Below are 18,200 nucleotides of genomic sequence, written 5' to 3'. Positions count from 1 at the left end.
CGTCACAGTGAATGCAGCACTTTCAAGGAGCGAAAGCACAATTCTGTTCTTTCAACAAGTCTCAAAGCCTCCTAAGAGACCGTCAAAAATTGCCAAGGCTGACTATATTTCAAGTCATCCCAGCGGGGTATTGGGTAAAGTTTTCAACCAGCAAAGATCACGTCTCGGATAAACCTCATAGACTACGATACTGCCTCTGCGAAAGAATGCCGGCAAAAGGAGCAGCGTCTTCCGTGCTTTTATCTGGACATGGAACGACAGGGTGGTATCAAGCTTTAAACTGCCATGTAATAAGCTTTTGGGCACTGACGGCTGCATGGTGTGTCTACGAAACAGGTGAGGTATGTGCACAAAAAGGTTTTATCATTGTTATCTCTTCACTCAAAGAACAAAAAATGCGCTGCTTTCTTATTTTGGGGGGAGAGAATTGTGGATCCTGGTAGCAAAGGGGCGGAGTTATAAAGCTCAATGTCCAAGAATATGTTTGAGTTCGGGATCGATTCCACGAGCTCCCTACGAGGTTGGGTAGGATAATGAAGAGTGCAAGGACACTGCAAACATATTCTGAGAGAGGTCCAATGCAAGCTATGCTGCCTTTTTCTCGACCCAGGCGTTCTCTCTAGGTTCTTTCCAACAAATCAGAAGCATCACACAAATGAAACATAAGCAGATCTCCCTCTATCAAAACAGTTGTGAGTCTCCTAACCCATAGAACCCAATGCTCCTTGCAGGTCAGTTGAAGGGTTACCTCTTTCATCAGCCAAACCATTTCCAACACAATATGGTGAACAGTATCTCCATCATGTTAATGAGAGGGGTTGAAAAGCACCAAATTACTACTTCCAACATCCAAAAGGTTGTGGCGAGGTGGCCGAGTGGTTAGGTGATGGACTGCTATTATGTTGTGTTGTGCACACGTGGGTTTGAATACCATCCTCGTCGTTTGATGTCTTTAGTGTTTTCAGAGAGCCAAGTGCGCCTGGCAAAGCCGTTCAATGTACCCTACCTGCCAAATTTAGCGACATCATCCTTAATATAGCTGCAGAAACAGAGAGAAAATGTAGTGAACACGTCAACCGCACAGGTGCCCCTCAAGGCGAGCTTTAGCTGAATGTGTCGAGAGAGCAAAGTGCGCCTGGCAAAGCCATTCAAAGAACCTTGCTGCCAACTTTAACAACATCATCCTTAAAATAGCTGCCGAAACACACCACTGCCCAGGTTCGGGAAAACAGGTCTGGTCGAGTGACGAGGTGGCCGAGTGGTTAAGGCGATGGACTGCTAATCCATTGTGCTCTGCACGCGTGTGTTCGAATCCCATCCTCGTCGTTTGATGTCTTTAGCGTTTTCAGAGAGCCAAGTGTGCCTGGCAAAGCCGTTCAATGTACCCGGCCTGCCATGTTTAGCAAAGTCATCCTTAATATAGCGGCAGAAACACACCACAGCCCAGCTTCGGGCAACACATGCTGGAGAGTGACGAGGTGGCCGAGTGGTTAAGGCGATGGACTGCTAATCCATTGTGCTCTGCACGCGTGGGTTCGAATCCCATCCTCGTCGTTTGATGTGTTTAGTGTTTCGAGAGAGCAAAGTGTGCCTGGCAAAGCCATTCAAAGAACCTTGCTGCCAACTTTAACGACGTCATCCTTAAAATAGCTGCAGAAACAGAGAGCCTAGCGAACAGGTCAACTGCAGGGGTGCCCCTCAAGGCAAGCTTTAGCTGAATTTCATTTTAATTGTAGCTGCAGAAAAAGCACCTGTTCATTTCTGAAAACATTGTCGAGGACAGGATCAAAACAAGAAGGCCCCTGTTGCATGGATATGATCTTTATAAAAACAAAAATACATTCTAAGGGAGGTCCAAATACTGACTACACCAACCGTCTTCAAGCTCATGTCTTTGCCGTCACAGTGAATGCAGCACTTTCAAGGAGCGAAAGCACAATTCTGTTCTTTCAACAAGTCTCAAAGCCTCCTAAGAGAAACAGGTGAGGTATGTGCACAAAAAGGTTTTATCATTGTTATCTCTTCACTCAAAGAACAAAAAATGCGCTGCTTTCTAATTTTGGGGGGAGAGAATTGTGGATCCTGGTAGCAAAGGGGCGGAGTTATAAAGCTCAATGTCCAAGAATATGTTTGAGTTCGGGATCGATTCCACGAGCTCCCTACGAGGTTGGGTAGGATAATGAAGAGTGCAAGGACACTGCAAACATCCTCGTCGTTTGATGTCTTTAGCGTTTTCAGAGAGCCAAGTGTGCCTGGCAAAGCCATGCAATGTACCCGGCCTGCCATGTTTAGCAAAGTCATCCTTAATATAGCGGCAGAAACACACCACAGCCCAGCTTCGGGCAACACATGCAGGAGAGTGACGAGGTGGCCGAGTGGTTAAGGCGATGGACTGCTAATCCATTGTGCTCTGCACGCGTGGGTTCGAATCCCATCCTCGTCGTTTGATGTGTTTAGTGTTTCGAGAGAGACAAGTGCGCCTGGCAAAGCCGTTCAATGTACCCTACCTGCCAAATTTAGCGACATCATCCTTAATATAGCTGCAGAAACAGAGAGAAAATGTAGTGAACACGTCAACCGCACAGGTGCCCCTCAAGGCGAGCTTTAGCTGAATGTGTCGAGAGAGCAAAGTGCGCCTGGCAAAGCCATTCAAAGAACCTTGCTGCCAACTTTAACAACATCATCCTTAAAATAGCTGCCGAAACACACCACTGCCCAGCTTCGGGAAAACAGGCTTGGTCGAGTGACGAGGTGGCCGAGTGGTTAAGGCGATGGACTGCTAATCCATTGTGCTCTGCATGCGTGGGTTCCAATCCCATCCTCGTGGTTTGATGTCTTTAGTGTTTTCAGAGAGCCAAGTGTGCCTGGCAAAGCCGTTCAATGTACCCGGCCTGCCATGTTTAGCAAAGTCATCCTTAATATAGCGGCAGAAACACACCACAGCCCAGCTTCGGGCAATACATGCAGGCGAGTGACGAGGTGGCCGAGTGGTTAAGGCGATGGACTGCTAATCCATTGTGCTCTGCACGCGTGGGTTCGAATCCCATCCTTGTCGTTTGATGTGTTTAGTGTTTCGAGAGAGACAAGTGCGCCTGGCAAAGGACCTTGCTGCCAACTTTAACGACGTCATCCTTAAAATAGCTGCAGAAACAGAGAGCCTAGCGAACAGGTCAACTGCAGGGGTGCCCCTCAAGGCAAGCTTTAGCTGAATTTCATTTTAATTGTAGCTGCAGAAAAAGCACCTGTTCATTTCTGAAAACATTGTCGAGGACAGGATCAAAACAAGAAGGCCCCTGTTGCATGGATATGACCTTTAGAAATACAAAAACACATTCTAAGGGAGGTCCAAATACTGACTACACCAACCGTCTTCAAGCTCATGTCTTCGCCGTCACAGTGAATGCAGCACTTTCAAGGAGCGAAAGCACAATTCTGTTCTTTCAACAAGTCTCAAAGCCTCCTAAGAGACCGTCAAAAATTGCCAAGGCTGACTATATTTCAAGTCATCCCAGCGGGGTATTGGGTAAAGTTTTCAACCAGCAAAGATCACGTCTCGGATAAACCTCATAGACTACGATACTGCCTCTGCGAAAGAATGCCGGCAAAAGGAGCAGCGTCTTCCGTGCTTTTATCTGGACATGGAACGACAGGGTGGTATCAAGCTTTAAACTGCCATGTAATAAGCTTTTGGGCACTGACGGCTGCATGGTGTGTCTACGAAACAGGTGAGGTATGTGCACAAAAAGGTTTTATCATTGTTATCTCTTCACTCAAAGAACAAAAAATGCGCTGCTTTCTTATTTTGGGGGGAGAGAATTGTGGATCCTGGTAGCAAAGGGGCGGAGTTATAAAGCTCAATGTCCAAGAATATGTTTGAGTTCGGGATCGATTCCACGAGCTCCCTACGAGGTTGGGTAGGATAATGAAGAGTGCAAGGACACTGCAAACATATTCTGAGAGAGGTCCAATGCAAGCTATGCTGCCTTTTTCTCGACCCAGGCGTTCTCTCTAGGTTCTTTCCAACAAATCAGAAGCATCACACAAATGAAACATAAGCAGATCTCCCTCTATCAAAACAGTTGTGAGTCTCCTAACCCATAGAATCCAATGCTCCTTGCAGGTCAGTTGAAGGGTTACCTCTTTCATCAGCCAAACCATTTCCAACACAATATGGTGAACTGTATCTCCATCATGTTAATGAGAGGGGTTGAAAAGCACCAAATTACTACTTCCAACATCCAAAAGGTTGTGGCGAGGTGGCCGAGTGGTTAGGTGATGGACTGCTATTATGTTGTGTTGTGCACACGTGGGTTTGAATACCATCCTCGTCGTTTGATGTCTTTAGTGTTTTCAGAGAGCCAAGTGCGCCTGGCAAAGCCGTTCAATGTACCCTACCTGCCAAATTTAGCGACATCATCCTTAATATAGCTGCAGAAACAGAGAGAAAATGTAGTGAACACGTCAACCGCACAGGTGCCCCTCAAGGCGAGCTTTAGCTGAATGTGTCGAGAGAGCAAAGTGAGCCTGGCAAAGCCATTCAAAGAACCTTGCTGCCAACTTTAACAACATCATCCTTAAAATAGCTGCCGAAACACACCACTGCCCAGCTTCGGGAAAACAGGTCTGGTCGAGTGACGAGGTGGCCGAGTGGTTAAGGCGATGGACTGCTAATCCATTGTGCTCTGCACGCGTGGGTTCGAATCCCATCCTCGTCGTTTGATGTCTTTAGCGTTTTCAGAGAGCGAAGTGTGCCTGGCAAATCCGTTCAATGTACCCGGCCTGCCATGTTTAGCAAAGTCATCCTTAATATAGCGGCAGAAACACACCACAGCCCAGCTTCGGGCAACACATGCAGGCGAGTGACGAGGTGGCCGAGTGGTTAAGGCGATGGACTGCTAATCCATTGTGCTCTGCACGCGTGGGTTCGAATCCCATCCTCGTCGTTTGATGTGTTTAGTGTTTCGAGAGAGACAAGTGCGCCTGGCAAAGCCGTTCAATGTACCCTACCTGCCAAATTTAGCGACATCATCCTTAATATAGCTGCAGAAACAGAGAGAAAATGTGGTGAACACGTCAACCGCACAGGTGCCCCTCAAGGCGAGCTTTAGCTGAATGTGTCGAGAGAGCAAAGTGCGCCTGGCAAAGCCATTCAAAGAACCTTGCTGCCAACTTTAACAGCATCATCCTTAAAATAGCTGCCGAAACACACCACTGCCCAGCTTCGGGAAAACAGGCTTGGTCGAGTGACGAGGTGGCCGAGTGGTTAAGGCGATGGACTGCTAATCCATTGTGCTCTGCATGCGTGGGTTCGAATCCCATCCTCGTCGTTTGATGTCTTTAGTGTTTTCAGAGAGCCAAGTGCGCCTGGCAAAGCCGTTCAATGTACCCTACCTGCCAAATTTAGCGACATCATCCTTAATATAGCTGCAGAAACAGAGAGAAAATGTAGTGAACACGTCAACCGCACAGGTGCCCCTCAAGGCGAGCTTTAGCTGAATGTGTCGAGAGAACAAAGTGCGCCTGGCAAAGCCATTCAAAGAACCTTGCTGCCAACTTTAACAACATCATCCTTAAAATAGCTGCCGAAACACACCACTGCCCAGCTTCGGGAAAACAGGTTTGGTCGAGTGACGAGGTGGCCGAGTGGTTAAGGCGATGGACTGCTAATCCATTGTGCTCTGCATGCGTGGGTTCGAATCCCATCCTCGTCGTTTGATGTCTTTAGCGTTTTCAGAGAGCCAAGTGTGCCTGGCAAAGCCATTCAATGTACCCGGCCTGCCATGTTTAGCAAAGTCATCCTTAATATAGCGGCAGAAACACACCACAGCCCAGCTTCGGGCAACACATGCAGTAGAGTGACGAGGTGGCCGAGTGGTTAAGGCGATGGACTGCTAATCCATTGTGCTCTGCACGCGTGGGTTCGAATCCCATCCTCGCCGTTTGATGTCTTTAGCGTTTTCAAAGAGCGAAGTGTGCCTGGCAAAGCCGTTCAATGTACCCGGCCTGCCATGTTTAGCAAAGTCATCCTTAATATAGCGGCAGAAACACACCACAGCCCAGCTTCGGGCAACACATGCTGGAGAGTGACGAGGTGGCCGAGTGGTTAAGGCGATGGACTGCTAATCCATTGTGCTCTGCACGCGTGGGTTAGAATCCCATCCTCGTCGTTTGATGTCTTTAGCTCTCTCAGAGAGCGAAGTGTGCCTGGCAAATCCGTTCAATGTACCTGGCCTGCCATGTTTAGCAAAGTCATCCTTAATATAGCGGCAGAAACACACCACAGCCTAGCTTCGGGCAACACATGCAGGCGAGTGAGGAGGTGGCCGAGTGGTTAAGGCGATGGACTGCTAATCCATTGTGCTCTGCACGCGTGGGTTCGAATCCCATCCTCGTCGTTTGATGTGTTTAGTGTTTCGAGAGAGACAAGTGCGCCTGGCAAAGCCGTTCAATGTACCCTACCTGCCAAATTTAGCGACATCATCCTTAATATAGCTGCAGAAACAGAGAGAAAATGTAGTGAACACGTCAACCGCACAGGTGCCCCTCAAGGCGAGCTTTAGCTGAATGTGTCGAGAGAGCAAAGTGCGCCTGGCAAAGCCATTCAAAGAACCTTGCTGCCAACTTTAACAACATCATCCTTAAAATAGCTGCCGAAACACACCACTGCCCAGCTTCGGGAAAACAGGTTTGGTCGAGTGACGAGGTGGCCGAGTGGTTAAGGCGATGGACTGCTAATCCATTGTGCTCTGCATGCGTGGGTTCGAATCCTCGTTGTTTGATGTCTTTAGTGTTTTCAGAGAGCCAAGTGTGCCTGGCAAAGCCGTTCAATGTACCCGGCCTGCCATGTTTAGCAAAGTCATCCTTAATATAGCGGCAGAAACACACCACAGCCTAGCTTCGGGCAACACATGCAGGCGAGTGAGGAGGTGGCCGAGTGGTTAAGGCGATGGACTGCTAATCCATTGTGCTCTGCACGCGTGGGTTCGAATCCCATCCTCGTCGTTTGATGTCTTTAGCGTTTTCAGAGAGCCAAGTGTGCCTGGCAAAGCCGTTCAATGTACCCGGCCTGCCATGTTTAGCAAAGTCATCCTTAATATAGCGGCAGAAACACACCACAGCCCAGCTTCGGGCAACACATGCAGGCGAGTGACGAGGTGGCCGAGTGGTTAAGGCGATGGACTGCTAATCCATTGTGCTCTGCACGCGTGGGTTCGAATCCCATCCTCGTCGTTTGATGTGTTTAGTGTTTCGAGAGAGACAAGTGCGCCTGGCAAAGCCGTTCAATGTACCCTACCTGCCAAATTTAGCGACATCATCCTTAATATAGCTGCAGAAACAGAGAGAAAATGTAGTGAACACGTCAACCGCACAGGTGCCCCTCAAGGCGAGCTTTAGCTGAATGTGTCGAGAGAGCAAAGTGCGCCTGGCAAAGCCATTCAAAGAACCTTGCTGCCAACTTTAACAACATCATCCTTAAAATAGCTGCCGAAACACACCACTGCCCAGCTTCGGGAAAACAGGTTTGGTCGAGTGACGAGGTGGCCGAGTGGTTAAGGCGATGGACTGCTAATCCATTGTGCTCTGCATGCGTGGGTTCGAATCCCATCCTCGTTGTTTGATGTCTTTAGCGTTTTCAGAGAGCCAAGTGTGCCTGGCAAAGCCATTCAATGTACCCGGCCTGCCATGTTTAGCAAAGTCATCCTTAATATAGCGGCAGAAACACACCACAGCCCAGCTTCGGGCAACACATGCAGGAGAGTGTCGAGGTGGCCGAGTGGTTAAGGCGATGGACTGCTAATCCATTGTGCTCTGCACGCGTGGGTTCGAATCCCATCCTCGCCGTTTGATGTCTTTAGCGTTTTCAAAGAGCGAAGTGTGCCTGGCAAAGCCGTTCAATGTACCCGGCCTGCCATGTTTAGCAAAGTCATCCTTAATATAGCGGCAGAAACACACCACAGCCCAGCTTCGGGCAACACATGCTGGAGAGTGACGAGGTGGCCGAGTGGTTAAGGCGATGGACTGCTAATCCATTGTGCTCTGCACGCGTGGGTTCGAATCCCATCCTCGTCGTTTGATGTGTTTAGTGTTTCGAGAGAGACAAGTGCGCCTGGCAAAGCCGTTCAATGTACCCTACCTGCCAAATTTAGCGACATCATTCTTAATATAGCTGCAGAAACAGAGAGAAAATGTAGTGAACACGTCAACCGCACAGGTGCCCCTCAAGGCGAGCTTTAGCTGAATGTGTCGAGAGAGCAAAGTGCGCCTGGCAAAGCCATTCAAAGAACCTTGCTGCCAACTTTAACAACATCATCCTTAAAATAGCTGCCGAAACACACCACTGCCCAGCTTCGGGAAAACAGGTTTGGTCGAGTGACGAGGTGGCCGAGTGGTTAAGGCGATGGACTGCTAATCCATTGTGCTCTGCATGCGTGGGTTCGAATCCTCGTTGTTTGATGTCTTTAGTGTTTTCAGAGAGCCAAGTGTGCCTGGCAAAGCCGTTCAATGTACCCGGCCTGCCATGTTTAGCAAAGTCATCCTTAATATAGCGGCAGAAACACACCACAGCCCAGCTTCGGGCAACACATGCAGGCGAGTGAGGAGGTGGCCGAGTGGTTAAGGCGATGGACTGCTAATCCATTGTGCTCTGCACGCGTGGGTTCGAATCCCATCCTCGTCGTTTGATGTGTTTAGTGTTTCGAGAGAGACAAGTGCGCCTGGCAAAGCCGTTCAATGTACCCTACCTGCCAAATTTAGCGACATCATCCTTAATATAGCTGCAGAAACAGAGAGAAAATGTGGTGAACACGTCAACCGCACAGGTGCCCCTCAAGGCGAGCTTTAGCTGAATGTGTCGAGAGAGCAAAGTGCGCCTGGCAAAGCCATTCAAAGAACCTTGCTGCCAACTTTAAATACATCATCCTTAAAATAGCTGCCGAAACACACCACTGCCCAGCTTCGGGAAAACAGGTTTGGTCGAGTGACGAGGTGGCCGAGTGGTTAAGGCGATGGACTGCTAATCCATTGTGCTCTGCACGCGTGGGTTCGAATCCCATCCTCGTCGTTTGATGTCTTTAGCGTTTCGAGAGAGACAAGTGCGCCTGGCAAAGGACCTTGCTGCCAACTTTAACGACGTCATCCTTAAAATAGCTGCAGAAACAGAGAGCCTAGCGAACAGGTCAACTGCAGGGGTGCCCCTCAAGGCAAGCTTTAGCTGAATTTCATTTTAATTGTAGCTGCAGAAAAAGCACCTGTTCATTTCTGAAAACATTGTCGAGGACAGGATCAAAACAAGAAGGCCCCTGTTGCATGGATATGACCTTTATAAAAACAAAAACACATTCTAAGGGAGGTCCAAATACTGACTACACCAACCGTCTTCAAGCTCATGTCTTCGCCGTCACAGTGAATGCAGCACTTTCAAGGAGCGAAAGCACAATTCTGTTCTTTCAACAAGTCTTAAAGCCTCCTAAGAGACCGTCAAAAATTGCCAAGGCTGACTATATTTCAAGTCATCCCAGCGGGGTATTGGGTAAAGTTTTCAACCAGCAAAGATCACGTCTCGGATAAACCTCATAGACTACGATATTGCCTCTGCGAAAGAATGCCGGCAAAAGGAGCAGCGTCTTCCGTGCTTTTATCTGGACATGGAACGACAGGGTGGTATCAAGCTTTAAACTGCCATGTAATAAGCTTTTGGGCACTGACGGCTGCATGGTGTGTCTACGAAACAGGTGAGGTATGTGCACAAAAAGGTTTTATCATTGTTATCTCTTCACTCAAAGAACAAAAAATGCGCTGCTTTCTAATTTTGGGGGGAGAGAATTGTGGATCCTGGTAGCAAAGGGGCGGAGTTAAAAAGCTCAATGTCCAAGAATATGTTTGAGTTCGGGATCGATTCCACGAGCTCCCTACGAGGTTGGGTAGGATAATGAAGAGTGCACACTGCAAACATATTCTGAGAGAGGTCCAATGCAAGCTATGCTGCCTTTTTCTCGACCCAGGCGTTCTCTCTAGGTTCTTTCCAACAAATCAGAAGCAGCACACAAATGAAACATAAGCAGATCTCCCTCTATCAAAACAGTTGTGAGTCTCCTAACCCATAGAACCCAATGCTCCTTGCAGGTCAGTCGAAGGGTTACCTCTCTCATCAGCCAAACCATTTCCAACACAATATGGTGAACTGTATCTCCATCATGTTAATGAGATGGGGTTGAAAAGCACCAAATTACTACTTCCAACATCCAAAAGGTTGTGGCGAGGTGGCTGAGTGGTTAGGTGATGGACTGCTATTATGTTGTGTTGTGCACACGTGGGTTTGAATACCATCCTTGTCGTTTGATGTCTTTAGTGTTTTCAGAGAGCCAAGTGCGCCTGGCAAAGCCATTCAATGTACCCTACCTGCCAAATTTAGCGACATCATCCTTAATATAGCTGCAAAAACAGAGAGAAAATGTAGTGAACACGTCAACCGCAAATCCATTCAAAGAACCTTGCTGCCAACTTTAACAACATCATCCTTAAAATAGCTGCCGAAACACACCACTGCCCAGCTTCGGGAAAACAGGGTTGGTCGAGTGACGAGGTGGCCGAGTGGTTAAGGCGATGGACTGCTAATCCATTGTGCTCTGCATGCGTGGGTTCGAATCCCATCCTTGTCGTTTGATGTCTTTAGTGTTTTCAGAGAGCCAAGTGTGCCTGGCAAAGCCGTTCAATGTACCCGGCCTGCCATGTTTAGCAAAGTCATCCTTAATATAGCGGCAGAAACACACCACAGCCCAGCTTCGGGCAACACATGCTGGAGAGTGACGAGGTGGCCGAGTGGTTAAGGCGATGGACTGCTAATCCATTGTGCTCTGCACGAGTGGGTTTGAATCCCATCCTTGTCGTTTGATGTGTTTAGTGTTTCGAGAGAGACAAGTGCGCCTGGCAAAGCCGTTCAATGTACCCTACCTGCCAAATTTAGCGACATCATCCTTAATATAGCTGCAAAAACAGAGAGAAAATGTAGTGAACACGTCAACCGCACAGGTGCCCCTCAAGGCGAGCTTTAGCTGAATGTGTCAAGAGAGCAAAGTGCGCCTGGCAAAGCCATTCAAAGAACCTTGCTGCCAACTTTAACAACATCATCCTTAAAATAGCTGCCGAAACACACCACTGCCCAGCTTCGGGAAAACAGGTTTGGTCGAGTGACGAGGTGGCCGAGTGGTTAAGGCGATGGACTGCTAATCCATTGTGCTCTGCACGCGTGGGTTCGAATCCCATCCTCGTCGTTTGATGTCTTTAGCGTTTTCAGAGAGCCAAGTGTGCCTGGCAAAGCCGTTCAATGTACCCTACCTGCCAAATTTAGCGACATCATCCTTAATATAGCGGCAGAAACACACCACAGCCCAGCTTCGGGCAACACATGCTGGAGAGTGACGAGGTGGCCGAGTGGTTAAGGCGATGGACTGCTAATCCATTGTGCTCTGCACGCGTGGGTTCGAATCCCATCCTCGTCGTTTGATGTCTTTAGCGTTTTCAGAGAGCCAAGTGTGCCTGGCAAAGCCGTTCAATGTACCCTACCTGCCAAATTTAGCGACATCATCCTTAATATAGCGGCAGAAACACACCACAGCCCAGCTTCGGGCAACGCACGCTGGAGAGTGACGAGGTGGCCGAGTGGTTAAGGCGATGGACTGCTAATCCATTGTGCTCTGCACGCGTGGGTTCGAATCCCATCCTCGTCGTTTGATGTGTTTAGTGTTTCGAGAGAGACAAGTGCGCCTGGCAAAGCCGTTCAATGTACCCTACCTGCCAAATTTAGCGACATCATCCTTAATATAGCTGCAGAAACAGAGAGAAAATGTAGTGAACACGTCAACCGCACAGGTGCCCTTCAAGGCGAGCTTTAGCTGAATGTGTCGAGAGTGCAAAGTGCGCCTGGCAAAGCCATTCAAAGAACCTTGCTGCCAACTTTAACAACATCATCCTTAAAATAGCTGCCGAAACACACCACTGCCCAGCTTCGGGAAAACAGGGTTGGTCGAGTGACGAGGTGGCCGAGTGGTTAAGGCGATGGACTGCTAATCCATTGTGCTCTGCATGCGTGGGTTCGAATCCCATCCTCGTCGTTTGATGTCTTTAGTGTTTTCAGAGAGCCAAGTGTGCCTGGCAAAGCCGTTCAATGTACCCGGCCTGCCATGTTTAGCAAAGTCATCCTTAATATAGCGGCAGAAACACACCACAGCCCAGCTTCGGGCAACACATGCAGGAGAGTGACGAGGTGGCCGAGTGGTTAAGGCGATGGACTGCTAATCCATTGTGCTCTGCACGAGTGGGTTTGAATCCCATCCTTGGTGTTTGATGTGTTTAGTGTTTCGAGAGAGACAAGTGCGCCTGGCAAAGGACCTTGCTGCCAACTTCAACGACGTCATCCTTAAAATAGCTGCAGAAACAGAGAGCCTAGCGAACAGGTCAACTGCAGGGGTGCCCCTCAAGGCAAGCTTTAGCTGAATTTCATTTTAATTGTAGCTGCAGAAAAAGCACCTGTTCATTTCTGAAAACATTGTCGAGGACAGGATCAAAACAAGAAGGCCCCTGTTGCATGGATATGACCTTTATAAAAACAAAAACACATTCTAAGGGAGGTCCAAATACTGACTACACCAACCGTCTTCAAGCTCATGTCTTCGCCGTCACAGTGAATGCAGCACTTTCAAGGAGCGAAAGCACAATTCTGTTCTTTCAACAAGTCTCAAAGCCTCCTAAGAGACCGTCAAAAATTGCCAAGGCTGACTATATTTCAAGTCATCCCAGCAGGGTATTGGGTAAAGTTTTCAACCAGCAAAGATCACGTCTCGGATAAACCTCATAGACTACGATATTGCCTCTGCGAAAGAATGCCGGCAAAAGGAGCAGCGTTTTCTGTGCTTTTATCTGGACATGGAACGACAGGGTGGTATCAAGCTTTAAACTGCCATGTAATAAGCTTTTGGGCACTGACGGCTGCATGTTGTGTCTACGAAACAGGTGAGGTATGTGCACAAAAAGGTTTTATCATTGTTATCTCTTCACTCAAAGAACAAAAAATGCGCTGCTTTCTAATTTTGGGGGGAGAGAATTGTGGATCCTGGTAGCAAAGGGGCGGAGTTATAAAGCTCAATGTCCAAGAATATGTTTGAGTTCGGGATCGATTCCACGAGCTCCCTACGAGGTTGGGTAGGATAATGAAGAGTGCACACTGCAAACATATTCTGAGAGAGGTCCAATGCAAGCTATGCTGCCTTTTTCTCGACCCAGGCGTTCTCTCTAGGTTCTTTCCAACAAATCAGAAGCAGCACACAAATGAAACATAAGCAGATCTCCCTCTATCAAAACAGTTGTGAGTCTCCTAACCCATAGAACCCAATGCTCCTTGCAGGTCAGTCGAAGGGTTACCTCTCTCATCAGCCAAACCATTTCCAACACAATATGGTGAACTGTATCTCCATCATGTTAATGAGATGGGGTTGAAAAGCACCAAATTACTACTTCCAACATCCAAAAAGTTGTGGCGAGGTGGCTGAGTGGTTAGGTGATGGACTGCTATTATGTTGTGTTGTGCACACGTGGGTTTGAATACCATCCTCGTCGTTTGATGTCTTTAGTGTTTTCAGAGAGCCAAGTGCGCCTGGCAAAGCCGTTCAATGTACCCTACCTGCCAAATTTAGCGACATCATCCTTAATATAGCTGCAGAAACAGAGAGAAAATGTAGTGAACACGTCAACCGCACAGGTGCCCCTCAATGCGAGCTTTAGCTGAATGTGTCGAGAGAGCAAAGTGCGCCTGGCAAAGCCATTCAAAGAACCTTGCTGCCAACTTTAACAACATCATCCTTAAAATAGCTGCCGAAACACACCACTGCCCAGCTTCGGGAAAACAGGTTTGGTCGAGTGACGAGGTGGCCGAGTGGTTAAGGCGATGGACTGCTAATCCATTGTGCTCTGCACGCGTGGGTTCGAATCCCATCCTCGTCGTTTGATGTCTTTAGCGTTTCGAGAGAGACAAGTGCGCCTGGCAAAGGACCTTGCTGCCAACTTTAACGACGTCATCCTTAAAATAGCTGCAGAAACAGAGAGCCTAGCGAACAGGTCAACTGCAGGGGTGCCCCTCAAGGCAAGCTTTAGCTGAATTTCATTTTAATTGTAGCTGCAGAAAAAGCACCTGTTCATTTCTGAAAACATTGTCGAGGACAGGATCAAAACAAGAAGGCCCCTGTTGCATGGATATGACCTTTATAAAAACAAAAACACATTCTAAGGGAGGTCCAAATACTGACTACACCAACCGTCTTCAAGCTCATGTCTTCGCCGTCACAGTGAATGCAGCACTTTCAAGGAGCGAAAGCACAATTCTGTTCTTTCAACAAGTCTTAAAGCCTCCTAAGAGACCGTCAAAAATTGCCAAGGCTGACTATATTTCAAGTCATCCCAGCGGGGTATTGGGTAAAGTTTTCAACCAGCAAAGATCACGTCTCGGATAAACCTCATAGACTACGATATTGCCTCTGCGAAAGAATGCCGGCAAAAGGAGCAGCGTCTTCCGTGCTTTTATCTGGACATGGAACGACAGGGTGGTATCAAGCTTTAAACTGCCATGTAATAAGCTTTTGGGCACTGACGGCTGCATGGTGTGTCTACGAAACAGGTGAGGTATGTGCACAAAAAGGTTTTATCATTGTTATCTCTTCACTCAAAGAACAAAAAATGCGCTGCTTTCTAATTTTGGGGGGAGAGAATTGTGGATCCTGGTAGCAAAGGGGCGGAGTTATAAAGCTCAATGTCCAAGAATATGTTTGAGTTCGGGATCGATTCCACGAGCTCCCTACGAGGTTGGGTAGGATAATGAAGAGTGCACACTGCAAACATATTCTGAGAGAGGTCCAATGCAAGCTATGCTGCCTTTTTCTCGACCCAGGCGTTCTCTCTAGGTTCTTTCCAACAAATCAGAAGCAGCACACAAATGAAACATAAGCAGATCTCCCTCTATCAAAACAGTTGTGAGTCTCCTAACCCATAGAACCCAATGCTCCTTGCAGGTCAGTCGAAGGGTTACCTCTCTCATCAGCCAAACCATTTCCAACACAATATGGTGAACTGTATCTCCATCATGTTAATGAGATGGGGTTGAAAAGCACCAAATTACTACTTCCAACATCCAAAAGGTTGTGGCGAGGTGGCTGAGTGGTTAGGTGATGGACTGCTATTATGTTGTGTTGTGCACACGTGGGTTTGAATACCATCCTTGTCGTTTGATGTCTTTAGTGTTTTCAGAGAGCCAAGTGCGCCTGGCAAAGCCGTTCAATGTACCCTACCTGCCAAATTTAGCGACATCATCCTTAATATAGCTGCAAAAACAGAGAGAAAATGTAGTGAACACGTCAACCGCAAATCCATTCAAAGAACCTTGCTGCCAACTTTAACAACATCATCCTTAAAATAGCTGCCGAAACACACCACTGCCCAGCTTCGGGAAAACAGGTCTGGTCGAGTGACGAGGTGGCCGAGTGGTTAAGGCGATGGACTGCTAATCCATTGTGCTCTGCACGCGTGGGTTTGAATCCCATCCTCGTCGTTTGATGTCTTTAGCGTTTTCAGAGAGCCAAGTGTGCCTGGCAAAGCCGTTCAATGTACCCGGCCTGCCATGTTTAGCAAAGTCATCCTTAATATAGCGGCAGAAACACACCACAGCCCAGCTTCGGGCAACACATGCTGGAGAGTGACGAGGTGGCCGAGTGGTTAAGGCGATGGACTGCTAATCCATTGTGCTCTGCACGAGTGGGTTTGAATCCCATCCTTGTCGTTTGATGTGTTTAGTGTTTCGAGAGAGACAAGTGCGCCTGGCAAAGCCGTTCAATGTACCCTACCTGCCAAATTTAGCGACATCATCCTTAATATAGCTGCAAAAACAGAGAGAAAATGTAGTGAACACATCAACCGCACAGGTGCCCCTCAAGGCGAGCTTTAGCTGAATGTGTCAAGAGAGCAAAGTGCGCCTGGCAAAGCCATTCAAAGAACCTTGCTGCCAACTTTAACAACATCATCCTTAAAATAGCTGCCGAAACACACCACTGCCCAGCTTCGGGAAAACAGGTTTGGTCAAGTGACGAGGTGGCCGAGTGGTTAAGGCGATGGACTGCTAATCCATTGTGCTCTGCACGCGTGGGTTCGAATCCCATCCTCGTCGTTTGATGTCTTTAGCGTTTTCAGAGAGCCAAGTGTGCCTGGCAAAGCCGTTCAATGTACCCGGCCTGCCATGTTTAGCAAAGTCATCCTTAATATAGCGGCAGAAACAAACCACAGCCCAGCTTCGGGCAACACATGCAGGGGAGTGACGAGGTGGCCGAGTGGTTAAGGCGATGTACTGCTAATCCATTGTGCTCTGCACGCGTGGGTTCGAATCCCATCCTCGTCGTTTGATGTCTTTAGCGTTTTCAGAGAGCCAAGTGTGCCTGGCAAAGCCGTTCAATGTACCCGGCCTGCCATGTTTAGCAAAGTCATCCTTAATATAGCGGCAGAAACACACCACAGCCCAGCTTCGGGCAACACATGCTGGAGAGTGACGAGGTGGCCGAGTGGTTAAGGCGATGGACTGCTAATCCATTGTGCTCTGCACGCGTGGGTTCGAATCCCATCCTCGTCGTTTGATGTGTTTAGTGTTTCGAGAGAGCCAAGTGCGCCTGGCAAAGCCGTTCAATGTACCCTATCTGCCAAATTTAGCGACATCATCCTTAATATAGCTGCAGAAACAGAGAGAAAATGTAGTGAACACGTCAACCGCACAGGTGCCCCTCAAGGCGAGCTTTAGCTGAATGTGTCGAGAGAGCAAAGTGCGCCTGGCAAAGCCATTCAAAGAACCTTGCTGCCAACTTTAACAACATCATCCTTAAAATAGCTGCCGAAACACACCACTGCCCAGCTTCGGGAAAACAGGTCTGGTCGAGTGACGAGGTGGCCGAGTGGTTAAGGCGATGGACTGCTAATCCATTGTGCTCTGCACGCGTGGGTTCGAATCCCATCCTCGTTGTTTGATGTCTTTAGCGTTTTCAGAGAGCCAAGTGTGCCTGGCAAAGCCGTTCAATGTACCCGGCCTGCCATGTTTAGCAAAGTCATCCTTAATATAGCGGCAGAAACACACCACAGCCCAGCTTCGGGCAACACATGCTGGAGAGTGACGAGGTGGCCGAGTGGTTAAGGCGATGGACTGCTAATCCATTGTGCTCTGCACGCGTGGGTTCGAATCCCATCCTCGTCGTTTGATGTGTTTAGTGTTTCGAGAGAGACGAGTGCGCCTGGCAAAGCCGTTCAATGTACCCTACCTGCCAAATTTAGCGACATCATCCTTAATATAGCTGCAGAAACAGAGAGAAAATGTAGTGAACACGTCAACCGCACAGGTGCCCCTCAAGGCGAGCTTTAGCTGAATGTGTCGAGAGAGCAAAGTGCGCCTGGCAAAGCCATTCAAAGAACCTTGCTGCCAACTTTAACAACATCATCCTTAAAATAGCTGCCGAAACACACCACTGCCCAGCTTCGGGAAAACAGGTTTGGTCGAGTGACGAGGTGGCCGAGTGGTTAAGGCGATGGACTGCTAATCCATTGTGCTCTGCACGCGTGGGTTCGAATCCCATCCTCGTCGTTTGATGTCTTTAGCGTTTTCAGAGAGCCAAGTGTGCCTGGCAAAGCCGTTCAATGTACCCGGCCTGCCATATTTAGCAAAGTCATCCTTAATATAGCGGCAGAAACACACCACAGCCCAGCTTCGGGCAACACATGCAGGAGAGTGACGAGGTGGCCGAGTGGTTAAGGCGATGGACTGCTAATCCATTGTGCTCTGCACGCGTGGGTTCGAATCCCATCCTCGTCGTTTGATGTGTTTAGTGTTTCGAGAGAGACAAGTGCGCCTGGCAAAGCCGTTCAATGTACCCTACCTGCCAAATTTAGCGACATCCTCCTTAATATAGCGGCAGAAACACACCACAGCCCAGCTTCGGGCAACACATGCTGGAGAGTGACGAGGTGGCCGAGTGGTTAAGGCGATGGACTGCTAATCCATTGTGCTCTGCACGCGTGGGTTCGAATCCCATCCTCGTCGTTTGATGTGTTTAGTGTTTCGAGAGAGACAAGTGTGCCTGGCAAAGCCGTTCAATGTACCCTACCTGCCAAATTTAGCGACATCATCC

The 18,200-nt window shown here is 48.4% G+C and overlaps 22 non-coding genes across 22 annotated transcripts; 17 read left to right on the top strand and 5 right to left on the bottom strand.

Annotated features, from left to right (window-relative positions):
- Positions 1-67: 67 nt before the first annotated feature.
- LOC148980784 (U4 spliceosomal RNA) lies at positions 68-208 on the bottom strand. The gene has a single exon (XR_016168709.1). It is a non-coding gene; the product is annotated as a U4 spliceosomal RNA (small nuclear RNA).
- Positions 209-1,472: 1,264 nt separating this feature from the next.
- trnas-gcu (transfer RNA serine (anticodon GCU)) lies at positions 1,473-1,554 on the top strand. Its single transcript has one exon. It is a non-coding gene; the product is annotated as a tRNA-Ser (tRNA).
- An 807-nt stretch (positions 1,555-2,361) lies between these two features.
- trnas-gcu (transfer RNA serine (anticodon GCU)) lies at positions 2,362-2,443 on the top strand. The gene has a single exon. It is a non-coding gene; the product is annotated as a tRNA-Ser (tRNA).
- A 1,013-nt stretch (positions 2,444-3,456) lies between these two features.
- On the bottom strand, positions 3,457-3,597 carry LOC148980781 (U4 spliceosomal RNA). Its single transcript, XR_016168708.1, has one exon. It is a non-coding gene; the product is annotated as a U4 spliceosomal RNA (small nuclear RNA).
- Positions 3,598-4,633: 1,036 nt separating this feature from the next.
- trnas-gcu (transfer RNA serine (anticodon GCU)) lies at positions 4,634-4,715 on the top strand. Its single transcript has one exon. It is a non-coding gene; the product is annotated as a tRNA-Ser (tRNA).
- Positions 4,716-4,861: 146 nt separating this feature from the next.
- trnas-gcu (transfer RNA serine (anticodon GCU)) lies at positions 4,862-4,943 on the top strand. Its single transcript has one exon. It is a non-coding gene; the product is annotated as a tRNA-Ser (tRNA).
- Positions 4,944-7,148: 2,205 nt separating this feature from the next.
- On the top strand, positions 7,149-7,230 carry trnas-gcu (transfer RNA serine (anticodon GCU)). Its single transcript has one exon. It is a non-coding gene; the product is annotated as a tRNA-Ser (tRNA).
- A 758-nt stretch (positions 7,231-7,988) lies between these two features.
- On the top strand, positions 7,989-8,070 carry trnas-gcu (transfer RNA serine (anticodon GCU)). Its single transcript has one exon. It is a non-coding gene; the product is annotated as a tRNA-Ser (tRNA).
- Positions 8,071-8,979: 909 nt separating this feature from the next.
- Positions 8,980-9,061, top strand: trnas-gcu (transfer RNA serine (anticodon GCU)). The gene has a single exon. It is a non-coding gene; the product is annotated as a tRNA-Ser (tRNA).
- A 401-nt stretch (positions 9,062-9,462) lies between these two features.
- Positions 9,463-9,603, bottom strand: LOC148980775 (U4 spliceosomal RNA). The gene has a single exon (XR_016168668.1). It is a non-coding gene; the product is annotated as a U4 spliceosomal RNA (small nuclear RNA).
- Positions 9,604-11,188: 1,585 nt separating this feature from the next.
- On the top strand, positions 11,189-11,270 carry trnas-gcu (transfer RNA serine (anticodon GCU)). Its single transcript has one exon. It is a non-coding gene; the product is annotated as a tRNA-Ser (tRNA).
- A 146-nt stretch (positions 11,271-11,416) lies between these two features.
- On the top strand, positions 11,417-11,498 carry trnas-gcu (transfer RNA serine (anticodon GCU)). The gene has a single exon. It is a non-coding gene; the product is annotated as a tRNA-Ser (tRNA).
- A 146-nt stretch (positions 11,499-11,644) lies between these two features.
- Positions 11,645-11,726, top strand: trnas-gcu (transfer RNA serine (anticodon GCU)). Its single transcript has one exon. It is a non-coding gene; the product is annotated as a tRNA-Ser (tRNA).
- A 1,013-nt stretch (positions 11,727-12,739) lies between these two features.
- LOC148980771 (U4 spliceosomal RNA) lies at positions 12,740-12,880 on the bottom strand. The gene has a single exon (XR_016168721.1). It is a non-coding gene; the product is annotated as a U4 spliceosomal RNA (small nuclear RNA).
- A 1,033-nt stretch (positions 12,881-13,913) lies between these two features.
- trnas-gcu (transfer RNA serine (anticodon GCU)) lies at positions 13,914-13,995 on the top strand. Its single transcript has one exon. It is a non-coding gene; the product is annotated as a tRNA-Ser (tRNA).
- A 401-nt stretch (positions 13,996-14,396) lies between these two features.
- LOC148980769 (U4 spliceosomal RNA) lies at positions 14,397-14,537 on the bottom strand. Its single transcript, XR_016168667.1, has one exon. It is a non-coding gene; the product is annotated as a U4 spliceosomal RNA (small nuclear RNA).
- A 1,585-nt stretch (positions 14,538-16,122) lies between these two features.
- On the top strand, positions 16,123-16,204 carry trnas-gcu (transfer RNA serine (anticodon GCU)). Its single transcript has one exon. It is a non-coding gene; the product is annotated as a tRNA-Ser (tRNA).
- Positions 16,205-16,578: 374 nt separating this feature from the next.
- trnas-gcu (transfer RNA serine (anticodon GCU)) lies at positions 16,579-16,660 on the top strand. The gene has a single exon. It is a non-coding gene; the product is annotated as a tRNA-Ser (tRNA).
- Positions 16,661-17,190: 530 nt separating this feature from the next.
- Positions 17,191-17,272, top strand: trnas-gcu (transfer RNA serine (anticodon GCU)). The gene has a single exon. It is a non-coding gene; the product is annotated as a tRNA-Ser (tRNA).
- Positions 17,273-17,574: 302 nt separating this feature from the next.
- trnas-gcu (transfer RNA serine (anticodon GCU)) lies at positions 17,575-17,656 on the top strand. The gene has a single exon. It is a non-coding gene; the product is annotated as a tRNA-Ser (tRNA).
- Positions 17,657-17,802: 146 nt separating this feature from the next.
- trnas-gcu (transfer RNA serine (anticodon GCU)) lies at positions 17,803-17,884 on the top strand. The gene has a single exon. It is a non-coding gene; the product is annotated as a tRNA-Ser (tRNA).
- Positions 17,885-18,030: 146 nt separating this feature from the next.
- trnas-gcu (transfer RNA serine (anticodon GCU)) lies at positions 18,031-18,112 on the top strand. Its single transcript has one exon. It is a non-coding gene; the product is annotated as a tRNA-Ser (tRNA).
- Positions 18,113-18,200: the final 88 nt, after the last annotated feature.

Source organism: Pimephales promelas, chromosome 5 (genome assembly GCF_988280905.1).
Source record: "Pimephales promelas chromosome 5, fPimPro1.hap1.1, whole genome shotgun sequence".
In the NCBI taxonomy this organism is placed as follows: Eukaryota; Metazoa; Chordata; class Actinopteri; order Cypriniformes; family Leuciscidae; genus Pimephales; species Pimephales promelas.
This window is presented reverse-complemented; position numbering and strand designations above follow the sequence as displayed.